The 18,690-nt window shown below is 43.9% G+C and overlaps 1 protein-coding gene across 1 annotated transcript in view; it reads left to right on the top strand.

Moving 5' to 3' along the window:
- Nucleotides 1-18,690, top strand: part of LOC147663348 (uncharacterized) — a 160,993-nt gene that overhangs the window by 42,983 nt on the left and 99,320 nt on the right. The window lies entirely within an intron of this gene.

Below are 18,690 nucleotides of genomic sequence, written 5' to 3'. Positions count from 1 at the left end.
GGGGTTTAGGGATCACTCTGTGGTGTTCTGGTCTGATAACATGACCGTGGTTGAGTGTATCAATAGTCAGGCAGCGCGATGCAAGTGGATCCTGAGGTTGCTCAAGGAAATTGTTTTACTATGTATGCAATTGAACGTGCTCTTTAGAGCGAGGCATGTGCCAGGGGTACTGAATCAGGCTGCTGATGCGCTTTCTCGTTTCCGCATGCAGGCCTTCTGGGGTTTTCTGCCCACAGCGGACCCGGTGGCGGCACCATTTCCCGAAGCTCTCTGGTCTCTCGGTGCCCCGAACTACAATTTGACATTTGATATTTGTGTTTTTTTTTGTAAAGCGCTACTATCTCTCCGGAAGGAGCATCTTGGCGCTGCACCTACAGCAGATCTAATTGGAGAGCATGAATCAGATAGCTGCGAGAACTGAGGAGTCAGATTGAGAGTAGATCCACGTCTTCAGGGCTTTCCTGAAAAGGCTTTCTGAGGGGGCAAGCCTAAGGTTAGGGGGGAGGCGATTCCATGCCCTGACAGCAAGGAATGAGATGGTCTTTCCACCTTTTGATTTTAATTTGATTCGGGGTTCAGAGACAAAATTAGCGCCTGCTGACCTCAAGCAGCGAGTTGGAGTATAATGCTGAAATCGCTTGATCAGGTAAGCTGGGCCCGTGCGCTTGTTAGCTTTAAAAACAGTGACTAAAAGTTTAAACAAGATTCTCTTGTGGAGAGGCAGCCAATGGAGTGTGTTGAGGGCTGCGGTGGCCGAGGACCTACGTGGGAGTTTCAGGACGAGTCTGGCAGCTGCATGTTGAACGGTCTGCAGTTTTTTTAGTGAGGACTTCTTAATGCCTGCAAGGAGACCGTTGCAGTAATCCAGCCGGGAAAGAATGAGAGCCACCGCGACTGATTTCCTGGCTGAAATGGGCAAGAAATTAAAAAACTTCTTTAGCTGGCTGATTAGGCTGAAGCAGCGTCCTGCGGTGATACGCACATGTTCATCGAAGCTGAGAGAAGCATCGAATTGAACTCCCAAATTGCGGGCTGACACAACCGCACTTGGTGGTGCTTCAGAATTATGGGGCCACCATTCTTTAGGGGAAAAGAGTGTGCCTTTACCGAGGGGTATTATTTCGGTTTTTGCGCTGTTACATTTCAGATGATTTTGATTGAGCCAGGAAAAGACTTCTGATAGGCAGTTTTGGAGTCTGATGGCAGCGTCAGGGATTCTTTTGTCTATGGTGACGACAAGTTGAGTGTCGTCAGCATAGGATGTCACTAGAATCCCATGTGACTCAATCAACGTAAGGAGGGGGGCCATGTATATATTAAAAAAGAGAGGGCTCAAGATGGAGCCCTGAGGCACACCTGAGATAATGGGGCGTTCTCCAGAGAGGTAAGGGCCTAAGGAAACCGTTTGAGAGCGGTTGGACAGAAATGAAATTATCCAGGCAAGCGCGGAGCCCGAGACACCAATCCCACGCATCCTGCTGATAAGAATAGCATGAGAGATGGTGTCGAAGGCCGTGGTAAGGTCAAGCAAGATGAGGACAGCCTGTTTGCCCTCATCTTGCAAGAACTTGATAGTGTCAGATAACTCAATCAGAGCGGTTTCTGTAGAATGGCCGGGGCGGAAGCCGGATTGCTGTGGGTGCAAGATCTGTAGGTTTTCCACAAAGTGTTTTAGTTCCTCGTGGACTAATTGCTCTGTGATTTTGCCTAGTACTGGAAGGAGGGAAATTGGGCGCATATTAGTCAAGTCGGTGGGGGATTTATTTTGCTTCTTCATGAGGGGCTTGACTATGGCCTTCTTCCAGTCGGAGGGAACAGTACCGTAGTGGAGAGATTGATTGACGATGGCATTAATTAGGGGATTGACAGCATCGACGAGGTAATGAAGGATGACTGGAGGACAAGAGTCCGTAGGGGCACCTGATTTACACGCCAAAATGGCTTTTTGCGTTTGTTGTAGGGAGACTGGTGAGAATTGACTAAGTAGGGGCGTGGTTAGGTCGGATTCTAAAGTTGGAGTGGGTGGGGGGGGGAAATCCTTATGGATATTCTGAATTTTCTCCTCGAAAAAGTCGGCAATTTGGTCGCAGAGAGTTTGTGAGGGGGGAATTTCACATGCCAAAGCCTTAGGATGAGTGAAGGATTTTACGATATTGAAGATCGTTTGCTGTTTCTGGTTGGCTGAGTTTATTTCATTAGTAAAAAAAACAGTTTTTGCCCTTTTTATATCGGAAAGGTATTGTTTTCTCTGAAGGATGTATAGGCTTCTGGCAGTAGGATCATAGGTCTTTCTCCATTTTCTCTCCATACGCCTACACTTAAGATGGCAGTCAGTGAGGGCTGGAGTATACCAGGGGGCGCTAGGCTTCTTCTTATCACGAGCTAGTTTTTGAGTGGAGGGTGTAGAGTTAGCAGAGACCATTCTGTCAATCCACTGATAAAAATTTGTGGAGTCTACTGTTACATCACCTGTTATAGGAGGGGGAAGGACAGTCGGTAGGGGATTGAGTTTGATGCACTCAGCTACCTTTTTCCAATTCACTGGGAAGGAGGTATGGGAGTTTTTAGTGGGTGGATGAGGCAGAGTTTTGGATTGGATAGAGAAAGGAATGAGACAGTGATCTGTCCATATTTGAGGTAGGGGGGGGGAGACTTCTAAGAAGGCCAGGTTTGTACAAATGCCGTCCAGAGTGTGCCCGGCACGATGAGTGGGAAGGGAGACTAATTGGGAGAGACCAAAAATCTCGAGGGAGTGGTGGAAATTAAGGGAATGTAACTCGGTACGGGATTCCAAATGAAGGTTGAAATCCCCTAGGAGGGTAAAGGAGGGGTAGTGGGTGAGGAGGGCAGCTAAAGTTTCATCCAGGGAAGCCAAGAATGAGGTGGCGTTACCGGGGGGGCGGTAAACAAGTCCTCCGGAGAAGGCAGAGGAAGAACTAATTTGGATGACAAATCCGAGGGACTCACAGTCCTTAAAGGCGGCCAAATCAAATGTATGACACTTGAATGTATTCTTTATAATGATGGCCAGCCCGCCACCCCAACCAATGGGTCTGTCCTGCCTGATGATGGTAAAATCGGGAGGAAGGGCGATTGCAAGATCAGGGTTGGAGGCATCATGCAGCCATGATTCGGTAATGAATAATACATCAAGATCAGCTGATACGATAAGGTCGTGGATGTCTTGTGCGTGACATGCTAAGGATCTAGCGTTAACGAGGCCACTATTGAAACAGGTAGTCTTAAGGCAGGTTTGGGGAGGAGGGGTGACATTAGGGCTGACGGAACAAGCGGATGACCAACCACATGATCGACAGGAGAAGGGGCCCCTGAGATCGTCTGAGAGGGCAAAGACATGGCAAGAAGGACGTAATGAGGTAGAACGCAAGGAAAGCAGTGCAAGCGAGTCGTACCTGAGGGCAGGGAGTGCAGGAGCAGCATGGCCCGCGCTCGGCGCGGTCTTGGCGCGGATGGGCGCGGACGGGCTTGGCTTAGGCGCGGCTTCGGCGCACGTCCGGCACGCCCGCTGCGCCAGCCCGCTGCGCCGTCTGGTTGGCTTACACATTTTATAGGGAGGAAGAGGGGCGGGAAGGACGGCCCGACTTGAGCACTGTCCCCACCTGCCACACTCAAGATGGCGCCCACCGCTGGGCTGAAGCAGAAGAATAAGTAAGTAAAATGTGGTAGGGATGTCAGAGTGCCTGGTAAAATCAATTCCCCTTTAGCTAAAACCCCCAAAGATAAAATGAGACAGTTTTTAAAATTATTAAAAGACGCTACAAACGCGCAGATTTTCAGAACACAGCTCGCCTATTCCGTTTTTACAATTCCTCTGTCGCTCGCAGCCCCAGTTTCCCTCACCAGGGAGAGCGACTGTAGGGCACCGAGCGCTGCAGAGGGCTCTGTTAAGTACACCAGAAGGGCGGGAAGGACGGCCCGACTTGAGCACTGTCCCCACCTGCCACACTCAAGATGGCGCCCACCGCTGGGCTGAAGCAGAAGAATAAGTAAGTAAAATGTGGTAGGGGTGTCAGAGTGCCTGGTAAAATCAATTCCCCTTTAGCTAAAACCCCCAAAGATAAAATGAGACAGTTTTTAAAATTATTAAAAGACGCTACAAACGCGCAGATTTTCAGAACACAGCTCGCCTATTCCGTTTTTACAATTCCTCTGTCGCTCGCAGCCCCAGTTTCCCTCACCAGGGAGAGCGACTGTAGGGCACCGAGCGCTGCAGAGGGCTCTGTTAAGTACACCAGAAGGGCGGGAAGGACGGCCCGACTTGAGCACTGTCCCCACCTGCCACACTCAAGATGGCGCCCACCGCTGGGCTGAAGCAGAAGAATAAGTAAGTAAAATGTGGTAGGGGTGTCAGAGTGCCTGGTAAAATCAATTCCCCTTTAGCTAAAACCCCCAAAGATAAAAATGAGACAGTTTTTAAAATTATTAAAAGACGCTACAAACGCGCAGATTTTCAGAACACAGCTCGCCTATTCCGTTTTTACAATTCCTCTGTCGCTCGCAGCCCCAGTTTCCCTCACCAGGGAGAGCGACTGTAGGGCACCGAGCGCTGCAGAGGGCTCTGTTAAGTACACCAGAAGGGCGGGAAGGACGGCCCGACTTGAGCACTGTCCCCACCTGCCACACTCAAGATGGCGCCCACTGCTGGGCTGAAGCAGAAGAATAAGTAAGTAAAATGTGGTAGGGGTGTCAGAGTGCCTGGTAAAATCAATTCCCCTTTAGCTAAAACCCCCAAAGATAAAATGAGACAGTTTTTAAAATTATTAAAAGACGCTACAAACGCGCAGATTTTCAGAACACAGCTCGCCTATATACAAAACCTCGTGGGAGAGAGTTTAGCACCCAGGACAAGGAAGGCATATGAAGGGGCGTTCCGTTCCTATTGGTCCTTTTTGGGTTCTGCTAGGGGAGAGCTTTGGGGTCAGGAAGAATTTGTCATGAAGTTTTTACTGTCTTTACGCAGGGCAGGCAAATCGGTGGCCACGGCCCAGAGGCATCGGGCCGCCATTTCATTCGTGGCGCGGGCTCATGGTATCCAGGACCCTACAGCGTCTTTCGTGGTACAGAAAGCGCTGCGTGGGTGGCAACGCCTTGAGGGTCGCAGAGTAGATGAAAGGCACCCGATAGGTCTGGATAGGTTGGCCCTGTTACTGTCCGTACTCCCTGCTACATGTTCATCCCAGTCGGAAACAGTGTTATTCCGGGCCGCTTTTGCATTAGCATTTCATGGGGCTATGTGGGTAAGCGAACTGGTGGCAAAAAATAAGCAGGATACGGGGGGTGGACTGTGCCGAGAGCACATTCAAGTAAAGGGGGAGACGATGATTCTCTCATTTGTCAGGTCCAAGATCGATCAGGGCGCGATCGGGGATAGTGTAGTGGTCCAGCGGATTCCCGGATCTCCCATGTGCCCGGTTGCATGCGTTGAGGAGTATTTGGCGCAGAGGGCGGCATCATGGGGAGGGACCTTGCTGAGGCATGCAGATGCCACCCCACTGACGAAGTTTCAGTTCCAGCGGGTGCTTGCAATGGCAATTTCGGCCGCGGGCCTGAACCCAGGCGAGTTTGGGATTCATTCCTTCCGGATAGGGGCTGCTACAGAGGCTACAGCCAGGGGTCTGAGTGTGGAAAAAGTGAAACAGTTGGGGCGTTGGTCCTCGAATTGTTACAAAAGGTATGTGCGGTTGCACATGTTGTGAAGCTGATATCGTGTACTCACGCTTCTTGTTTTTGTTTGGTTACAGTTTCGCAAACCTACGAGGCGGGGCGGACTGTGCAGTCGGCCCGACACCTGGGAACCAGCGGTCAGAGATCACCGCCTGAGGAAAGAGTGGTGTGGGTCGTGGGCCACTCATACGTGAGGCGTGCCGGGGACGTATTCAAAGCAGGTGACATGATTCACACAGCTGGGGAATACGGGTACAGGGTGACCTTCTACGGAAGGGGCGGGCTCTGTATTGACCAGTTTCAACCTTTTCTTGAGGGTTTGTTAGGGCGGACAAGGTCACCGCCATCTATAATCATAGTACATCTTGGGGGCAATGATTTGGTGACCACTGGTAGACGACTACTTCTCGAGGCGATACTATCCACAGTAAGTTGGTTGGCGAGGAGGGTTCCAGGGTGCACGATTGCATGGTCCCATATGATTCCACGAAAGGTGTGGCGGGGGGCTAATTCAGTGTCTGCTATAAATCATTCTGTGAAAAAGATTAATAACAAGCTTGGTAGACTGTTCCGTACCAGTACATTGCATTCGATTCCTCATGGTTGTATCAGGGGGGACAATATGTATCTAGAGGATGGGGTCCATTTGTCCCGGGTGGGGAATTCTTTACTCATAGGAGACCTCGTAGCCTGGTTAAGAAGTTTGCAACATGACCTTTAGGTAGGAGTTTTGTGGGGGGTCCGGATAGCCGGTCAACTATCCGGCCTGTGGCGGTAAGGTCATGATCGGTGAGCAGTCATTGGAAGATCCCTAGGGGGGGGCGTCACCCATTACGGATGGGAGCGCCCGGGGGGAGGTGGCCATTGGCCCCTCAACGGGGAGGCGGTCCCTTCTAAAGGACGGGACGCCTAAAGGAAAGGGAAGGCGGTCAAGGCCCCTCCCTGGATAGGAGGGGCTACGGGCCCCTCCTGGGAATTTCCCGGGGCCAGGACATCTGCGACGGCAGATGTGGTAAGTTGTGTAGGGTGGGGAGGGGGGTCTACGCTACCTTCTAGACACCTCACACGAGTCCTCGGACGACCACGTACATGGCGTCGAGTTAACAGGGGCCCCCGTCAAGACAAGGGAAATTGGTATGGCACACGAGGTGCAGTCCTCTGTGCGGCCGCCCCTCACAAGTGAGGGGGGAGTTCTGGTTTAGGGATCTGACACCGGTTATGACCTTGCCGTTGGCCCTTAACGTTAGGATGTACAATTTCAATTTGAAATGCATTTTTGTAAGGATGTTAGTATCGGCTAGGAGAACCTTTGTATTAGATATATGTTAAGGTTAGCCAAACATCGTAATGTGGATATGAAATTGTACATGATATGAAACTGTTATTTTAATGTTTTGATTTTGTTTCATATTTTAATAAATACGGCCGGGAAGGGTAAACTCCCTTCCCGCCTTCCAAAAGTTCAAGAACTGTTTCCGGTTTCCCAATTCTTGGGGATTGTGTTGAGAGGGGGTGGCAGGTATCTCAGCCATATTGCCGAAGCACTCTAATATGAGTATACGAATTGTTCAGTAACAATTTACAAAATTCAAACACCAATTCTGACAGAAGTAACAAGAGATCCAAAAGAGGAGTGAATCTTGGAGTCTTTAATGGAGATTACAGCCAGCCGACACGTGTTTCATCGCCTTCGCGATTCATCAGGGCTGAAACAAACAAATAAGTAGCGTCTAGCATGTTTTTTGAGCAGATGGATTTACATACAAGACCATAATGTATGGCCGTTATAACACATGCAATACAGCTTCCTCCTGCAGTGAGCATACAGTGATTGTTTCATTTTATCAGGTTTGTTTCGCTCGTGCAACCACAACACATCCGTGTCGGAGTTAAGGTGTATATTACCGATTATCTTTAATGACGTGAATATATGTGATAGTGATAGTGATGGATATGTGCAGGGACAAGATAACCATTGTATATCTCAAAGGCAAGTAATGACACATGCTCTATATCTTGGCGAAAGTGTCCTAATCGTGTGCGGCTCTTTCATCCTACATGCTAGTCCTTTTGTGAAAATAGTGAGAAACAAGTGTCATTGTGAGAGCATACCTAGAAGGCCGTATCAACGTCAGAAGGTCTGCATATTTTTGAGAAAAGGAAGAAAAAATCGAAAAAATCTCATCACTAACCAAATTTTAGTGATATTCAGGCAAAATGTCACCAAATGAGACTGTTCGCCATTAATTATATGACAGCTTACCGCTCAGCTGGTGATAATTCCGACCCAGCCGGGCCCGTGACCAGTTATGCTGGTTCGAGTGCGTCCAGCAGCGGTCAATATCTTTGTTTCTATGACAAAGTAAAAATAATATATGTTGTCTTAATATGTGCTGTTCCAGACGTTATCAAGGTAAAATAAGATAGTTCTTTTCTGTATATTCTAATGTCACAGGGATAATCTCACTGGAGCCCTGGTTTTTAAAAAACAAAATTAATTATATACCTGTGGGGAATTCCCTGTCCTATATTCCAACATTAATATTCAATCCAACTCATCACCACTTTCTAGCATGTCACGCAATACCCAAGGTACTGCTTATCCACTTACATGAGTATAGAGTCAAGACGTATTATAATGGGCTCGGAGGTAACCCGATACAGTTCTTCGCGTTTATGATTTTCGTTATCAAAAAATTACTGTTAAGAGAAATGACAGTTATGTTACATATTGACATGGTTGGAACAAGTCATTATTGCGCAAGTCATAACTGTAAAGTTGTTGTCCAGGTTTTACCTATTCCTTTTCCAATGCGTGGATACCAGTTTCGGTTCCAAATTACGGTGTACTCGAAGCTGAAGGGGAACGAGTAATAGTAGTTTTTAGACTGTGTTAGTGTGCGGAGAGTCATAAAATACAAGTTGTATCTCCGCGCTTGAAGAAGAACGCACAAATAACTCACCCGTGTTTTGGCTTCTCCAGCGCGTATGGCGGGTGCACCTCCTCCGAGCTCGGTTCCTGTTTGGACACGTGATTGTGTCCAAACAGACGTATATGCGTGCTTGAACGTAACGTGTTCTAAAGACTAGAACGCGTATGATACTTATGTTACCGACCATGTTGGATGGTCTCTCATGTTGCAATTTACCCGTGTGGTGAAGATAAACGTAACTTACAGGAAATTTTCACACCGTGTACGATGAGAAATTTGCATAATATAAACACATTGTACTTATTTATATTTAGAGCGAAAAAAATGCGATGAGTAGATCGCCATTCGAGTGCTGAAAAAAGTGCCCATCGGGTATTTGTAAAAATGTATACGCTCCAATGTGAGAATGGGTGTGATATCTGGGAAATTTGGGTATCTAGGATTGTTGATTCGTGCTGAAATATAGCGTGACATTAGTTTTAAAGATGGTTTCCTCTGGTGAAGTGCGCACCGTGAATGATTATGACTTCCTAAATATGTGAAAAGCCCAATCATACTGTGACTGTTTAGCATCTAACATTTTGTACAGTATCATAAGTTGTTGCTTTGAGGTCTCATAATAGTATTCATATGTACAGGAGAATCATCCCAGCATTAGGAGAGATCTTAGTGTCGACGAGTTTACATGCACAGGTCTGCAGTATATTACAATTTTCATAAAAATTATTCAGACAATGTAGTACAAACAGTACCTCGTTTTTAGTCACCCAAAAAATATTGCATTTCTTGGTCATAATTTAATCCCGACTCTACAGATTTCAAACGCATAATCCAAATCGCTTCAGTGCGTCTCAATTTCAATTCTCGATTCCCACCTCTTACTGCCAATGGTATGGTTTCAATTCCAAAAAATTGCACATTTTTGTTCATATGATCTTTTCGGCAGGAGGCTACATGCAAAGCCACTGGATATTTAGGGTCACAATTTACAATCGCTCTTATATGTTCCATCATTCTTTCTTTCAATGGTCTTATTGTGCTTCCTACGTAATACTTGCCACATTCACATTCAATAATGTAAATGACAAATTTGGTTGTGCAATTGATGTTGCTCTTGATGGTATAACATATGTCATCTGGGCCTGTGAAATTTGTTGTGCCATGTTTGGCCCATTTACACATACTGCAGAACCCGCACTTGTGAAAACCCAAACCCCGTTGTGTTAGCCAGTCAGTACTCCTAGTGTCACGGGGTACTGTAGGACTCAACTTATTTCGTAATGTATTTCCTCTTCTAAACGAGATTTGTGGTCGCTCTGTAATGTACTCGGTCAATGCTTTTTCGGATTTCAGTAAACTCCAATGTTTTGTTAAACTTTTTCTTAGGTCCAGATGGAGTGAATTGAAATCTGTAACCAATCTTAAGCATTCCTTGTTATCTGAATTGAGCTTATGTCTGGTGGTTAGGGTGTCTACTCTCCTAACTCTTTTGATTCTTTTTTCAGCTTTTTTAATGGTGTTATTTGCATAACCCCTTGTGTGAAATCTTTCTTTCATGCTGGGAATACATCTCCCGAATTCACAGTCCTCACTACAGTTTCTTCTTGCCCGAATAAATTCGCCAAAAGGTATGGCGTTAATCTGGTGTGAGGGGTGTGAGCTCGATGCATGCAAGATTGCGTTGCATGCTGTTGACTTTCTGAACAGTCTACTATGTAGACAGGTGGAAGAAATATAGAACTCAATATCCAAGAATTCTATATTCGTTTTACTCCACTTCATGGTGAAGTTGATCTTCCACGTATTGTCATTTAGGTATTTGAAGAAATTTTGTAATTGCTCCTCTGAGCCTGACCAAATGAGGATGCAGTCATCAATATATCGACCCCAAAATATTATGGAGTCGATATATTGAGCACCCTTTGTGCCCCAAATTAGGTCTGCTTCCAGTGCCCCCATAAATAGGTTCGCAAACGAGGGTGATATTTTAGAGCCCATGGCTACACCTTGTTTTTGTCGGTACCAGTTCTTGTCACACATAAAATAGTTATTTTTAAGGACCAATTCTATCATTGTTGATAGCATCTCAGTGTGTTTCCATAGTGTAGCTGGTCTGTTGAACAGGATTTTGTTAATGGCCTGAATACCCAGCTCTGTGTTGATACTGGTGTACAATGACACCACGTCCATTGTTACCAGAAGAAAATCTTCTTGCCATTCCATGTCTGCTAGGGTACTTAGGATATGTTTAGAATCCTGTATGTAGGACGGTAAGTTTTTAACTAGCGGACCCAGAAAGAGATCCACGTATTCTGCTATCCGTTCCGTGGGGCCCCCTATGCCAGAAACAATAGGTCTCCCTGGTGGAAAAGGGAGTTCTTTATGAATCTTAGGTAAGGTGTATAACCATGGATATGTGGGTCTAAATACTTTCAAATATAGGTATTCTTCCTCGTTTAATAAACCTGATTGTTTCCACTTTAACAACTGAGAATTGATTTCTATTGTTAAGGGACCAATGGGGTTGTAAGTGAGGCGTTCGTAGCATACTTCATCTTGTAATTGCTGACTAATTTCTAGTTGATAGTCTATGCGATCCATAATCACTACATTCCCTCCCTTATCTGCCTCTCGTATGGTGATAGTGTTGTCGTTCATAAGTGTGTTAAGTGCTACTCTTTCCCCAATGGTAAGGTTATCCTTATATTTGAACATTCTGTCCTTGCGTAGACGGTTCAGTTTGTCAAGATCCTCTAACACACGCTTGTAAAAAGTGTCTATGGCATTGCCACCAGGTAGTGTGGGAATCCATTTGGACTTGGACTTCAGTCCACTGACAATGCTAAAATCAGATTCTATATCCAACTCCTCTAGAAGTCTGTCCATGTCTAGAGGAGAGTCCTCCATGTCGGTCAATGATAAGAGAAGATGAGTTGCATGTACATCATTTATTGATAAAGATTCAGTGGTGCTAGTTACAGGTGAATTGATAACCCCTCTGTCCTTTTTCTCCAAGCCAAAGAAATGCTTTTTAAGTTTGAGGTTCCTCACAAATTTAAACAAATCAATTTTTAATTTACAAATATCCCCCGTTGTATATGGGTTAAAACTAAGACCTTTGCTTAAAAGGGAAACCATGTCTGGAGTAAGGTTTATTTTGGAAAGGTTGATCACCTGCACTTCCCTAGTGTTTGCACCATCTAATTCCTGTTGGCCCCTGATCTCAGCTTCCTTCTGTAATCCTCTGAGCTTTCGTCCCCTGCCCCTCCTGGTTTTGGATCGGATTGGTTTCTTGCTGTAGGGTATCTGTTGCCCTTCCTGATCCGTAAAACCTCTTGAAAAAAAGGTGGCATCCCTTGTCTATCTTGGTTATCCGATTCACCTCCTACAGTGCCTGTGGAGTTGAGTGAGGTATTGCTAGATGATAATGAGGTAGGTTCTGAGCCCTGAGTTTTCTTGTTGATATTTTTAGAGCTATTCGGGATCAGGGAATCATATTTTTTATCAAAAGTAAAGATTCGACCACGGGTGTAATCCAACTCATCCCTTCTCAGTTGCCTGGCTTTCCTATTTTTGATGTCCGATTGATGTTTTAATAGGACTTCATCCAGGATAGTATAGTTTTTTACAGTAGACTCAGGTCTGTTTAGATCTTTAATTTCTTGTTCTATGGTAGCTATTTCTGCTTGCAATTTAGTAACCTTGCGTTCAGCACTAACAATTAATATCTCCATAAGGGTGATAGAATTGTTAGAGAGAGATTCTTCCCATTTGATCATGAGGTCGGCATCTAGGTCGTCGTAGGTGGGAAAGATTTGGCCTCTAAGACCTCTAGGAACGCGTTTCAATCTCAAATATTGTTTGAGAGTCGCGCCATCCCACCATTTTGAGTTCTCTAGTTTCTTTAGGCGTTCTAATTTAATAAATTTGTCTCTGAGTCCCTCAATACGAAGGGGATTAGTGCTGGTGGAAGCGGTTTGAGAGGACATGCCTTTAGCTAGGTTTTCAAACAACTCTTCTGCCATTTTGGTCCTATCCATATCTGGATAATGTGGTGTAATCTAGCAATGGTATACTAGAAATCCCTCATGTGTATAAAAATTGCGTGGCGGCTACCCTCAACTCAAAACTGACTAGAGAAAGGAAGGTTTTTAAATCAGTTGTAATTGGGTGCACTGCCAGTTTATACGCATTCGATTTTAATTACTGTGGGTATCCTAGGTGCTATTCGGCGAGTGGACAAACCTAAACCACTCCCTAGAGTAGAGGAAACTACTGCTAATTGCTTTACGAATTGCCGAAGCACTCTAATATGAGTATACGAATTGTTCAGTAACAATTTACAAAATTCAAACACCAATTCTGACAGAAGTAACAAGAGATCCAAAAGAGGAGTGAATCTTGGAGTCTTTAATGGAGATTACAGCCAGCCAACACGTGTTTCATCGCCTTCGCGATTCATCAGGGCTGAAACAAACAAATAAGTAGCGTCTAGCATGTTTTTTGAGCAGATGGATTTACATACAAGACCATAGTGTATGGCCGTTATAACACATGCAATACAGCTTCCTCCTGCAGTGAGCATACAGTGATTGTTTCATTTTATCAGGTTTGTTTCGCTCGTGCAACCACAACACATCCGTGTCGGAGTTAAGGTGTATATTACCGATTATCTTTAATGACGTGAATATATGTGATAGTGATAGTAATGGATATGTGCAGGGACGAGATAACCATTGTATATCTCAAAGGCAAGCAATGACCCATGCTCTATATCTTGGCGAAAGTGTCCTAATCGTGTGCGGCTCTTTCATCCTACATGCTAGTCCTTTTGTGAAAATAGTGAGAAACAAGTGTCATTGTGAGAGCATACCTAGAAGGCCGTATCAACGTGAGAAGGTCTGCATATTTTTGAGAAAAGGAAGAAAAAATCGAAAAAATCTCATCACTAACCAAATTTTAGTGATATTCAGGCAAAATGTCACCAAATGAGACTGTTCGCCATTAATTATATGACAGCTTACCGCTCAGCTGGTGATAATTCCGACCCAGCCGGGCCCGTGACCAGTTATGCTGGTTCGAGTGCGTCCAGCAGCGGTCAATATCTTTGTTTCTATGACAAAGTAAAAATAATATATATTGTCTTAATATGTGCTGTTCCAGACGTTATCAAGGTAAAATAAGATAGTTCTTTTCTGTATATTCTAATGTCACAGGGATAATCTCACTGGAGCCCTGGTTTTTAAAAAACAAAATTAATTATATACCTGTGGGGAATTCCCTGTCCTATATTCCAACATTAATATTCAATCCAACTCATCACCACTTTCTAGCATGTCACGCAATACCCAAGGTACTGCTTATCCACTTACATGAGTATAGAGTCAAGACGTATTATAATGGGCTCGGAGGTAACCCGATACAGTTCTTCGCGTTTATGATTTTCGTTATCAAAAAATTACTGTTAAGAGAAATGACAGTTATGTTACATATTGACATGTTTGGAACAAGTCATTATTGCGCAAGTCATAACTGTAAAGTTGTTGTCCAGGTTTTACCTATTCCTTTTCCAATGCGTGGATACCAGTTTCGGTTCCAAATTACGGTGTACTCGAAGCTGAAGGGGAACGAGAAATAGTAGTTTTTAGACTGTGTTAGTGTGCGGAGAGTCATAAAATACAAGTTGTATCTCCGCGCTTGAAGAAGAACGCACAAATAACTCACCCGTGTTTTGGCTTCTCCAGCGCGTATGGCGGGTGCACCTCCTCCGAGCTCGGTTCCTGTTTGGACACGTGATTGTGTCCAAACAGACGTATATGCGTGCTTGAACGTAACGTGTTCTAAAGACTAGAACGCGTATGATACTTATGTTACCGACCATGTTGGATGGTCTCTCATGTTGCAATTTACCCGTGTGGTGAAGATAAACGTAACTTACAGGAAATGTTCACACCGTGTACGATGAGAAATTTGCATAATATAAAAACATTGTACTTATTTATATTAAGAGCGAAAAAAATGCGATGAGTAGATCGCCATTCGAGTGCTGAAAAAAGTGCCCATCGGGTATTTGTAAAAATGTATACGCTCCAATGTGAGAATGGGTGTGATATCTGGGAAATTTGGGTATCTAGGATTGTTGATTCGTGCTGAAATATAGCGTGACATTAGTTTTAAAGATGGTTTCCTATGGTAAAGTGCGCACCGTGAATGATTATGACTTCCTAAATATGTGAAAAGCCCAATCATACTGTGACTGTTTAGCATCTAACATTTTGTACAGTATCATAAGTTGTTGCTTTGAGGTCTCATAATAGTATTCATATGTACAGGAGAATCATCCCAGCATTAGGAGAGATCTTAGTGTCAACGAGTTTACATGCACAGGTCTGCAGTATATTACAATTTTCATAAAAATTATTCAGACAATGTAGTACAAACAGTACCTCGTTTTTAGTCACCCAAAAAATATTGCATTTCTTGGTCATAATTTAATCCCGACTCTACAGATTTCAAACGCATAATCCAAATCGCTTCAGTGCGTCTCAATTTCAATTCTCGATTCCCACCTCTTACTGCCAATGGTATGGTTTCAATTCCAAAAAATTGCACATTTTTGTTCATATGATCTTTTCGGCAGGAGGCTACATGCAAAGCCACTGGATATTTAGGGTCACAATTTACAATCGCTCTTATATGTTCCATCATTCTTTCTTTCAATGGTCTTATTGTGCTTCCTACGTAATACTTGCCACATTCACATTCAATAATGTAAATGACAAATTTGGTTGTGCAATTGATGTTGCTCTTGATGGTATAACATATGTCATCTGGGCCTGTGAAATTTGTTGTGCCATGTTTGGCCCATTTACACATACTGCAGAAGCCGCACTTGTGAAAACCCAAACCCCGTTGTGTTAGCCAGTCAGTACTCCTAGTGTCACGGGGTACTGTAGGACTCAACTTATTTCGTAATGTATTTCCTCTTCTAAACGAGATTTGTGGTCGCTCTGTAATGTACTCGGTCAATGCTTTTTCGGATTTCAGTAAACTCCAATGTTTTGTTAAACTTTTTCTTAGGTCCAGATGGAGTGAATTGAAATCTGTAACCAATCTTAAGCATTCCTTGTTATCTGAATTGAGCTTATGTCTGGTGGTTAGGGTGTCTACTCTCCTAACTCTTTTGATTCTTTTTTCAGCTTTTTTAATGGTGTTATTTGCATAACCCCTTGTGTGAAATCTTTCTTTCATGCTGGCAATACATCTCCCGAATTCACAGTCCTCACTACAGTTTCTTCTTGCCCGAATAAATTCGCCAAAAGGTATGGCGTTAATCTGGTGTGAGGGGTGTGAGCTCGATGCATGCAAGATTGAGTTGCATGCTGTTGACTTTCTGAACAGTCTACTATGTAGACAGGTGGAAGAAATATAGAACTCAATATCCAAGAATTCTATATTCGTTTTACTCCACTTCATGGTGAAGTTGATCTTCCACGTATTGTCATTTAGGTATTTGAAGAAATTTTGTAATTGCTCCTCTGAGCCTGACCAAATGAGGATGCAGTCATCAATATATCGACCCCAAAATATTATGGAGTCGATATATTGAGCACCCTTTGTGCCCCAAATTAGGTCTGCTTCCAGTGCCCCCATAAATAGGTTCGCAAACGAGGGTGATATTTTAGAGCCCATGGCTACACCTTGTTTTTGTCGGTACCAGTTCTTGTCACACATAAAATAGTTATTTTTAAGGACCAATTCTATCATTGTTGATAGCATCTCAGTGTGTTTCCATAGTGTAGCTGGTCTGTTGAACAGGATTTTGTTAATGGCCTGAATACCCAGCTCTGTGTTGATACTGGTGTACAATGACACCACGTCCATTGTTACCAGAAGAAAATCTTCTTGCCATTCCATGTCTGCTAGGGTACTTAGGATATGTTTAGAATCCTGTATGTAGGACGGTAAGTTTTTAACTAGCGGACCCAGAAAGAGATCCACGTATTCTGCTATCCGTTCCGTGGGGCCCCCTATGCCAGAAACAATAGGTCTCCCTGGTGGAAAAGGGAGTTCTTTATGAATCTTAGGTAAGGTGTATAACCATGGATATGTGGGTCTAAATACTTTCAAATATAGGTATTCTTCCTCGTTTAATAAACCTGATTGTTTCCACTTTAACAACTGAGAATTGATTTCTATTGTTAAGGGACCAATGGGGTTGTAAGTGAGGCGTTCGTAGCATACTTCATCTTGTAATTGCTGACTAATTTCTAGTTGATAGTCTATGCGATCCATAATCACTATATTCCCTCCCTTATCTGCCTCTCGTATGGTGATAGTGTTGTCGTTCATAAGTGTGTTAAGTGCTGCTCTTTCCCCAATGGTAAGGTTATCCTTATATTTGAACATTCTGTCCTTGCGTAGACGGTTCAGTTTGTCAAGATCCTCTAACACACGCTTGTAAAAAGTGTCTATGGCATTGCCACCAGGTAGTGTGGGAATCCATTTGGACTTGGACTTCAGTCCACTGACAATGCTAAAATCAGATTCTATATCCAACTCCTCTAGAAGTCTGTCCATGTCTAGAGGAGAGTCCTCCATGTCGGTCAATGATAAGAGAAGATGAGTTGCATGTACATCATTTATTGATAAAGATTCAGTGGTGCTAGTTACAGGTGAATTGATAACCCCCCTGTCCTTTTTCTCCAAGCCAAAGAAATGCTTTTTAAGTTTGAGGTTCCTCACAAATTTAAACAAATCGATTTTTAATTTACAAATATCACCCGTTGCATATGGGTTAAAACTAAGACCTTTGCTTAAAAGGGAAACCATGTCTGGAGTAAGGTTTATTTTGGAAAGGTTGATCACCTGCACTTCCCTAGTGTTTGCACCATCTAATTCCTGTTGGCCCCTGATCTCAGCTTCCTTCTGTAATCCTCTGAGCTTTCGTCCCCTGCCCCTCCTGCTTTTGGATCGGATTGGTTTCTTGCTGTAGGGTATCTGTTGCTCTTCCTGATCCGTAAAACCTCTTGAAAAAAAGGTGGCATCCCTTGTCTATCTTGGTTATCCGATTCACCTCCTACAGTGCCTGTGGAGTTGAGTGAGGTATTGCTAGATTATAATGAGGTAGGTTCTGAGCCCTGAGTTTTCTTGTTGATATTTTTAGAGCTATTCGGGATCAGGGAATCATATTTTTTATCAAAAGTAAAGATTCGACCACGGGTGTAATCCAACTCGTCCCTTCTCAGTTGCCTGGCTTTCCTATTTTTGATGTCCGATTGATGTTTTAATAGGACTTCATCCAGGATAGTATAGTTTTTTACAGTAGACTCAGGTCTGTTTAGATCTTTAATTTCTTGTTCTATGGTAGCTATTTCTGCTTGCAATTTAGTAACCTTGCGTTCAGCACTAACAATTAATATCTCCATAAGGGTGATAGAATTGTTAGAGAGAGATTCTTCCCATTTGATCATGAGGTCGGCATCTAGGTCGTCGTAGGTGGGAAAGATTTGGCCTCTAAGACCTCTAGGAACGCGTTTCAATCTCAAATATTGTTTGAGAGTCGCGCCATCCCACCATTTTGAGTTCTCTAGTTTCTTTAGGCGTTCTAATTTAATAAATTTGTCTCTGAGTCCCTCAATACGAGGGGGATTAGTGCTGGTGGAAGCGGTTTGAGAGGACATGCCTTTAGCTAGGTTTTCAAACAACTCTTCTGCCATATTGGTCCTATCCATATCTGGATAATGTGGTGTAATCTAGCAATGGTATACTAGAAATCCCTCACGTGTATAAAAATTGCGTGGCGGCTACCCTCAACTGAAAACTGACTAGAGAAAGGAAGGTTTTTAAATCAGTTGTAATTGGGTGCACTGCCAGTTTATACGCATTCGATTTTAATTACTGTGGGTATCCTAGGTTCTATTCGGCGAGTGGACAAACCTAAACCACTCCCTAGAGTAGAGGAAACTACTGCTAATTGCTTTACGAATTGCCGAAGCACTCTAATATGAGTATACGAATTGTTCAGTAACAATTTACAAAATTCAAACACCAATTCTGACAGAAGTAACAA

Source organism: Lissotriton vulgaris, unplaced genomic scaffold (genome assembly GCF_964263255.1).
Source record: "Lissotriton vulgaris unplaced genomic scaffold, aLisVul1.2 SCAFFOLD_300, whole genome shotgun sequence".
Lineage (NCBI taxonomy): Eukaryota > Metazoa > Chordata > Amphibia > Caudata > Salamandridae > Lissotriton > Lissotriton vulgaris.
Note: the sequence above shows the minus strand (reverse complement) of the source record. Positions and strands in the feature narration are given on the sequence as shown.